The 8340-nt window shown below is 28.3% G+C and overlaps 1 pseudogene; it reads right to left on the reverse strand.

The window, feature by feature from the left end:
- Positions 1-171: 171 nt before the first annotated feature.
- Positions 172-2721, reverse strand: LOC107019157 (annotated as a pseudogene).
- Between the last annotated feature and the right edge of the window lie 5619 nt (positions 2722-8340).

Consider the following 8340-nt stretch of genomic DNA (forward strand, 5'->3'; position numbering starts at 1 on the left):
GGGGCCTTAGAAGATCACTTAGACAAATGCATGTAGACCTTGTTGGGTTCTAGCTTTCACTTCACTTTTTTTTTTTTGTGCGACAGTACACAGTAGTGTCTAGTATCCAGAAAGCTCGAGTGCACCTTGAGTATTCCACCGGATACTAGGTACCTCCCACCAGCACAAGAATTAGATAACTCTATTCACCATAGCTTATACAGATAAGAAGAATACATACTGAATTGATAGGTTACACAAGACACAGAGCAGGCTAACTTTCATATATATAGTAGTACAATTTTTAGAACTACTGGACATAAGAGTAAATAGAATTGCGGCCAATCATAGCCAGAGTCCACAGCATGTAATGTAAGTCATCATAAAACCACATTTCGACATCCTCAGTAACTTGATCATCCTCCCAATACACATCAGACATCTCATCAAAGTCGTCATCGTCAACATCAGCAGCCACAAAATCCCACCTTACATAGCCAGAAGAACTTGAATAGTCAGAGCAATTGTCCCACCCATTCCCATCATAGCAATCTACAACAATCGGACCAACCACCTTTAGGCGATGGAACGTCTTCACGAAATCATCATGGAGGTTCACATACCAACAACCTCTTACATCCTACAGTAGCTCAAGACGTCTGCAGTTTTGAAGTACCTCAATTATACTTGTTGTGCCAACGAACATGTAAGCAATCTCGAGTTGCTTTAGATTTGGCATTGTACTTGACATCGCCAAGGCTTCATTGCCTTGGGATAGCTTGCCAATAACCTCAAGGGGAAGCATTGCTCGACGCAAACCAGTGAGACATACATTTGCAGTGCTTACCTATAGCTTCAAGGGCTCTGGCTCCTATTTTTAAGCAGCAACTTACATCCAAAAATGTAAAATATTCGAGAACATTACCGCGACTTGTTCCACAACAGAATCACCTATTTCACCTTTTGGCAACCTCAACATCTGCAGAGGTTTGGCACTTGCAACCCAAAACAGAGAGACAAATTCACATAACTCCATCTAAATCACCAAAAACTAAAGTTTTCTTTCTTTTTCAAAACAGTAATGATGTGAAGTTGAAGTACAGTATCATAAAATAGTGTGCAACTAGATGTGGATACTATCAAGACTTATAACTTGTTTGTAATGAATGAGAAGGTTGAGTCGCGAGAGAGACTGGAAACACAAAGCTTACGCAGAGAGCCACAGCTTCTTGTAATAAGCTATTGAAGCATCCGATCAAGGTTATTTGGACATTGTTCTTCAATGTCAATATCTTGCCAACAATAGGGCCCCTTTGCTGCTTTTCTCCATGATCTGCACAGCCTTGGGACTATAGTTAATACCTCTTGAAGTGAAAGGTTTCTAAATATTAGCCCAAGTGCATCAGGAATTAATTCATCCCATAGACAAAACTCAAAACTCTCCTCCATCTTAGCTCTTGATTTGCTGCCAAAGTAATGAGATATATTCATTCTTTCAACACAATAAACCTATTATATCTCATAAACATCATTGCTTCAATGCTTGAAACAGGCACAAAGTTCAGAAATTTGGGTAATCAACAACTATAATTTCAACACATGATAAACAAGAAAGTGAAAAATGTACAAGTATCCTCTAGACTATGATCAAAATCCCAGAGACACACCGTGACTACACTAATGTCATATTACTCTTGAACTCATTTCTTTTTTTGTAATTTGGTGCACCTATTTTGCTTTTGTGGCATCCAAATATCTCCCACAAGTCTCAATCGCGTGAAGTAACAGACTGTGCCACATAAGGCAAAAGAGGTACAAAATTACCAAAAAAATTAATCAAGGGTAATAGAACCTTAGTTTAATTTAGACGTGTTTCTGAGATTTTGATCATGGGGTTACTCGTGCATTTTTTTCTAAACAAGAAGTGGAAATATAAGCAATTGACAACTACACACAAGGCCTTTAGAGTAAGAATTCTATAACTATATAACAAAAAAAAAGGAACAAGATTTCTCAAAATACATCAAATTGGTAACCACAAAAAAAAACACAATCTTTACACAAAATAAAATTTTAAAGAAAGATAAAGTACTAACCTTTAACCATCCATATTGCCACAACAAAAACACTAAAGCAAGCAATGAGATTCCAATGAGTGTTAAATACCCAAATCAACCAACACCCTTTACCTAAAAATCTCAAGAAAAGCAAATGAATTGTAAGAAAAAAGATCAAATTTTTACACCAGTAAACAGAGGTATCTCAAGAACCCCAAAATCAAGAACCACAATACTTATGTAACTAAACAACAACTTCATGCACAAATTCAAAAACAAACATACAAAGAACAAAAAGGGTGTCAGTAAAAAAGAGAAAAATGCTCAAAAACAGCAAAAAGTTAATAATATTTACCTAAGAATTTGTACTCTTGGTATCCGCCTAAAATGAAGGGGCAAGAGAATGTGTTAGTGTTAGGTAGAAAAAAAATAAACAAGATTTGATAACAGGGCTTATTAAAAAAAGGTAAAATATGAAAGTGAAAAAGTTCAAGAAAATATCTCAGAAAACATAAATGTAATTTTGTAAAATGTGAATGGTTTTAGGAATTTGGAATTGTATTTTTACTAATCAAAGGGGTGGTATTAAAATGATTCGAGCATGTGAAGGGGGAGATGCGTACATATTTCAACGTAGAGTCCTTAGAAGTTGACTATGAATGGTTTAAGAAACGCAAAAGTACATGTTCAAAAAGAAATTGAAAAGAACTGATTAGACAAAACATGATGCATATTTCACTTCGGAGGATATGACGGTAAATAAAAGGCTATGAAAAACACAAATTAAAATAAAAGGTTAGTTAGATAGTTGAATGTTGTCTCGTTTGTTTTACTTTTTGTATTTTCTTTTCTTTTGAATTTCATTATTGTTTGTAGTTTTTTAATTACATTTTGAAAATCGTTCTATGTTGTTATGACTATTGTTTAAGATGATTTGTCAGTATATCTATAGTTTTTTTATGATTGTGGCCATTTCTGTTATTTATTTCTCTATATTGCTTTCGAGTGTCTTTTCTCTTGAGTTGTTTACTGAAAAAAGTTTGTTACCGCTGAGATAATGATAAGAGTTTTATATATTTTATTCTTCCACGACCTATTTTGTAGAATTAAATGGGATACAATGTCATTATTATTGTTATAATTGTTTTTTATTCTAAAAAATATTATATAAACATAATTTGTTATCATATGATATTTTAAAATTTAATTTCAAATTCTGCATATAGTAAATCAATAATATATTATTGTTCGACTTCAATTTACGTGTCCTAATATAATAGAAATTACTCTCCTCCTCTTGGCCTTGCTTTAATTATTGTCTCATATGAAATGTTCCTTAAAGGCAGAAAGTGTACTTGAAGTTGTGTAAACATTAATGGCTTAATCTTATCATATTAACATCTTATATGCTTGAACGTCTAGAGTTCGAGTTTTGAGTATGGAGTAAATTTTGTAGAAGTGTTATTTTCGAATTGATTATGCAGTGCGCAATTTATATGGAGTTTCAGTGTGAACTTCAAACACTATATGAAAAATAAAAAATATCATAAGAAAGCAAAAGTGATTTCATTTATTATTATCTAAATAATTAATTTTATATTTATGTTTAATTTATATATATTTGTTAGCATTATGATAATACATATGAACTTAATTGATTTATATTTGTTATTTTGATTAACTAGTGTTTATAAATACAGTATTATTTTATTTTTATTCAAAACGGTCTATTAATAACTATATGGAGTAATCACCATGAATAGTGATTCGGATGGTTTCAAAATTGTTAATTTTTTAGAACTTTAATTTAATTTTAATATAAATATCGAATATCGAAAAAAAAATGGAGTACTTGCGAACGCTGAATTGTGTCTTGAAGTCTCTGTAAATAAAGCTGCACTCATTTATGATTCCATGCACATTTAATTCATTTCTAAACCAAACTATAAATTTAATGTTAGCTACCTAATATTCTGTTCGTTTATTTTTATTTATTATGTTATATTTTTGAAAGTCAATATGATAAAAATATATATTGTAAAATATTCGTCAAAATATTTATTTATAATTTCACTCTAAAAAAAAAATTATAACAATAATTATGGACGAAAGAAGTATGTTTCAAGCATCTTATTACTTCTAGTTCTTTCGTTTAATTAAATATATGATTTAAGTGTGCCGGGTATAAGTCATAAAAAATTAAATTGAAATCTATCGAATCAACGTTTAATTACATATAGAAGATGATTTACTTTTAATTATAACTTATCTAATTTTGTAGAATTGAATTTTGAAAATATTGGATCGTATTGATCCTAACATCTATCCTTAATGAATTATTTATCATATATATGAATAATATTAACGAGTGATTTGCATATTTTAATTGATTTATATCAATAAATTAATAATATTAGGATTTGAGGATGAAGATCTAATATTTCTCCGTGATTTACCTAAAAACTAGCATGACTAATGTAAGATAAATTATGAACATATTTTGTCAATATATTGATTTATCGAAGTTCACTATTTGAAATCTCACCTTATTTTCTTGTGTCGATTATCAAATTATAAAAATCAAACTTTGAAAATACCGAACGTCCACCACTATAGAAATTAGAGTCTTTCTTCTAAATTTTGCTTCATTAATCTAATTTTGTTTTAGTTTCGTCTTGCTTTACTTTAATCAATTTCCTAATCTTGGATAATTCTGTTGCAACAATAAAAAGGCTCTAAATATCTTTCTGTCCAAACAAAGCTTATTAAAATGATTTTAAGTTTTATGTATGCATTAGTTATAATAATTACGTCTCAATTACCATTAATATATAATTACAATTAAAACATGTTGCTATATTTTAAAATATTGCAAAATTTAACTATAAATTTTCTCTTTTAATAAGTGAGGAGGTGGATTTTGGGCTCAAAGGGCCAATAAAATCTTACCACATTTTTTTTTTATTTTATCACTTTTAATACATTTATAATATACTTTTAATTCATATTACAAAGAACAATTCATTATTCACATAATACAAGTTTTATTGATGGATAATACATTTATCACACATTTTAGTACACTTATAATACAATGTGTCAACTTCTTATCATACAAGCATGACATATTTTTAAAAATAGTTATGATACATGTATATTGCATACTTAATTCACTTTTAATACATATTTGCAGATTTAACATAGTATTGCTATAAATGGTAATAAATAAAAAATATCGCTAATATCAGTAATAATTTATTAAAAAACATTCATCCAGGTAATTTTTCATTAAATTAATTACAAGACATAAATTTAGTTACACAAATTATGCCTCGAGACATAGGTTTAGTGACAATTTATGCCTAAAGTATAAGTTCAGTGACACAAATTATGTATCTCACGGAAGAATTAAGCCCAAGACACAAGTTATACTTCAAAATATATGAATGACACAAATTATGTCTGAATACAAAAGAAATTAAGTCCCAAGGCACAAATTATTATTGAGTTCGAAGTCAAAAGCACAAAAAAAAGAAATTATCAAGAAACTCGAAAGGCACATCAATTATATTTTTTTAACCAAAAGGGTAAAATATTTCTTGACGGAGCTTATGCTTTGGGGCATAACTTGAGCCACTGGACTTATGTTTGGTAAGAGAATAAGTTATTTCATGATTAGCTAATTTATAATTGTTATCTTATCCTAAATGTAAGATAAAAATAACACTACAATCCAATTAAATATGAAATAAACTCATCTTGAAATCGAGTCATACTCGATTTAATTATATCTCATCCCTCATACGAAACGAGCCTTCAAAGCATAACTTGTGACACTACTCTACAAGTCTATACATTGTGTGTTTGGCAGAGAGCAAAAGAGAATATCTGTGTAAAAGATGTTTTTGAGTGACTTGATATAGATATAGTAAGTATAAAATCACAACAACAGTAACAAATCTAGAAAGTCCCAACTTTCACTTCATAGCTTTATGTATAGCTTACGCTACATAGCCTTAATAATTTTTTTTTTACTAAAAAGAAGCAACCATAAAAGGGAGGTAAAAAAAACACAGTAGTATGTACTATTAAAAGACTATTCTATGTTGGTAAAACTAAAGAAGAGAAGTGTATTTAGAGAAAAAACCATGAAAATAAAGAGAGTGAAAGAAGGTTTATTTCGGTTATGGGTCGGGTCGGATCAAATTATTTTAGGTTTTAAAAAATTAATTCTATTAATTTAGATGTTAATTATTTAAATATACATTAATTTATAATATTATAAATTTTATCAGATTTTAATATGTACATATATATCATAATACAAGAGATCTACTTAGATACATTTGAATTTGTATAGTTGAAGATAATAATTAAGAATATAGTAATAAAAACGCATCAATTCTTTTTGAAGAAAAAAAGTAAATGTACTTTATATAGCTTCTTCATATTGCTATACATATGTGCATGTATACATGAATGTTTTTGTTCATTCCCTAAAACTAGGAGATAAATTATAGAGCTCGTTTGACCATATATTTTTCAAATAATAGTTGAGGGAAAATTTAGCAAATAATATTTATTTATATACTGTGTTATTATTTGATAAATATTCCAAATTTTTAAATATTATCTTTTTAAATATTTGGGTCAAATCTCATTATTTGTGATCTTTTAAATATTAAAAATTTACATCAAACCTTCAATCTTCACAAAAACACCCTATATAATAATTATTTGTGTTGTATTACATAATTTTTACGTGAACACCAAAGTAGTGATGAAATATTACGTGAATATGAAAGCGATAATATGGTTGTTAATGAAAATGATGAACAAACGGCTCGGGTAACAAAGTCATGTGCTATATCTGCTTCACGATGTATGAAATAATGTTTGTTGCATTCACTCCAAACTACCACATTGCTTTAGTGTCATGGACACTACTTGTTATTTGTTGCAACAAAAACTCAATTAACTTGTAATACAAACTTATGATTAGTTTTGATAATTTTTAAAATTTATAGATGTAAATCATATTTTTATAAAAAAGTGAAATATATTTTCCAAATATTATGATCAAACAGATGATCAAATTTCACCCAAATTTTCTCCCGAATAATATTTACCAAAAATATTTACAAATTTATGGCCAAACACTAGCATAATGTCCCCTCTTTAAAATAGTAAAATTTTGGGTTAGTAATACTCTGGTAGGGGTCTGTTGAACCCCATCCACTTCAAGGAGATTTGATTTTGGAAAAACACACTCGATATTGGATTTTTATCTTGTTATAAACTTACGATAGAATGATAAGTATTTTTTTTATTTTTAATTTGAGATTTTAAATTTGAATACTACTTGTATGTACTCATTCTTATGAGGGAACAAATTTATCTCAAAGTGAGATTTTTTGACATAGATTTAAATTAATTAAATTTTAAATTAGAGTATAATGCTGAGCGAAAGATAAATAACAGACAATTAAATCATATGAAAATATTTTACTTTATTTTTTGAGTTTAACTCCAAAAAAACATGTTTGATTATGAAATTAAATTTTAAAAACAACGTAATATATCATTTTCCCCTATAACTCCAAATTACTGACAAAAAGTAAAAAAAAACAATCCTATAATATTCAAAAATTATTTTTCACTTTAAAAGCATGAACTTTTTTTTTAAATTTCCGCTCCGCCCTCCCCAAACCCCAACCCCCTCCCAAAAAACTAAAAAAAAAAACACAAAAACAACTCATAATTGAAGCAAATGAAATGAAACCATCATATTGTATTGTCTCCTCAACCCAAAATTCATTTATTGTTGTACCTTTCATTATTTACTACCTTTGAACCATGTTGTACTTTGTTGGGGCCATGAAAGACTGAATACTTGCACATGCTTTTACATATAACAACCATTCAATTTAACCAACCTATGTATGGTCCATATATATATATCAACGTAGATCGTGATGCATTAGTTGACTTAATTCATTCTTGTTAAAAATTTTAAATTCAAATAAAGTAATCATTACTCCAAATTTGAATATTTTAAAGTTTTTATACAAAATTAATACTGAATTATGTATATATACATATATAATTATTCAAAGATTCTTTGAATTTTGTAGTTATATTACAAAAATATTCTGTAAATTAAAGAATTAAAATTTGAAAATCAATATTCTATACTACTTTCTCTATTTTAATTTATTTATATTATTTAAATGTGTACGAAGTTTATATTACAAAATTAATATTGAACTATATATATATATATATATATATATATATATATATA

The sequence above is a fragment of the Solanum pennellii genome, chromosome 5, assembly GCF_001406875.1.
Source record: "Solanum pennellii chromosome 5, SPENNV200".
Classification (NCBI taxonomy): domain Eukaryota; kingdom Viridiplantae; phylum Streptophyta; class Magnoliopsida; order Solanales; family Solanaceae; genus Solanum; species Solanum pennellii.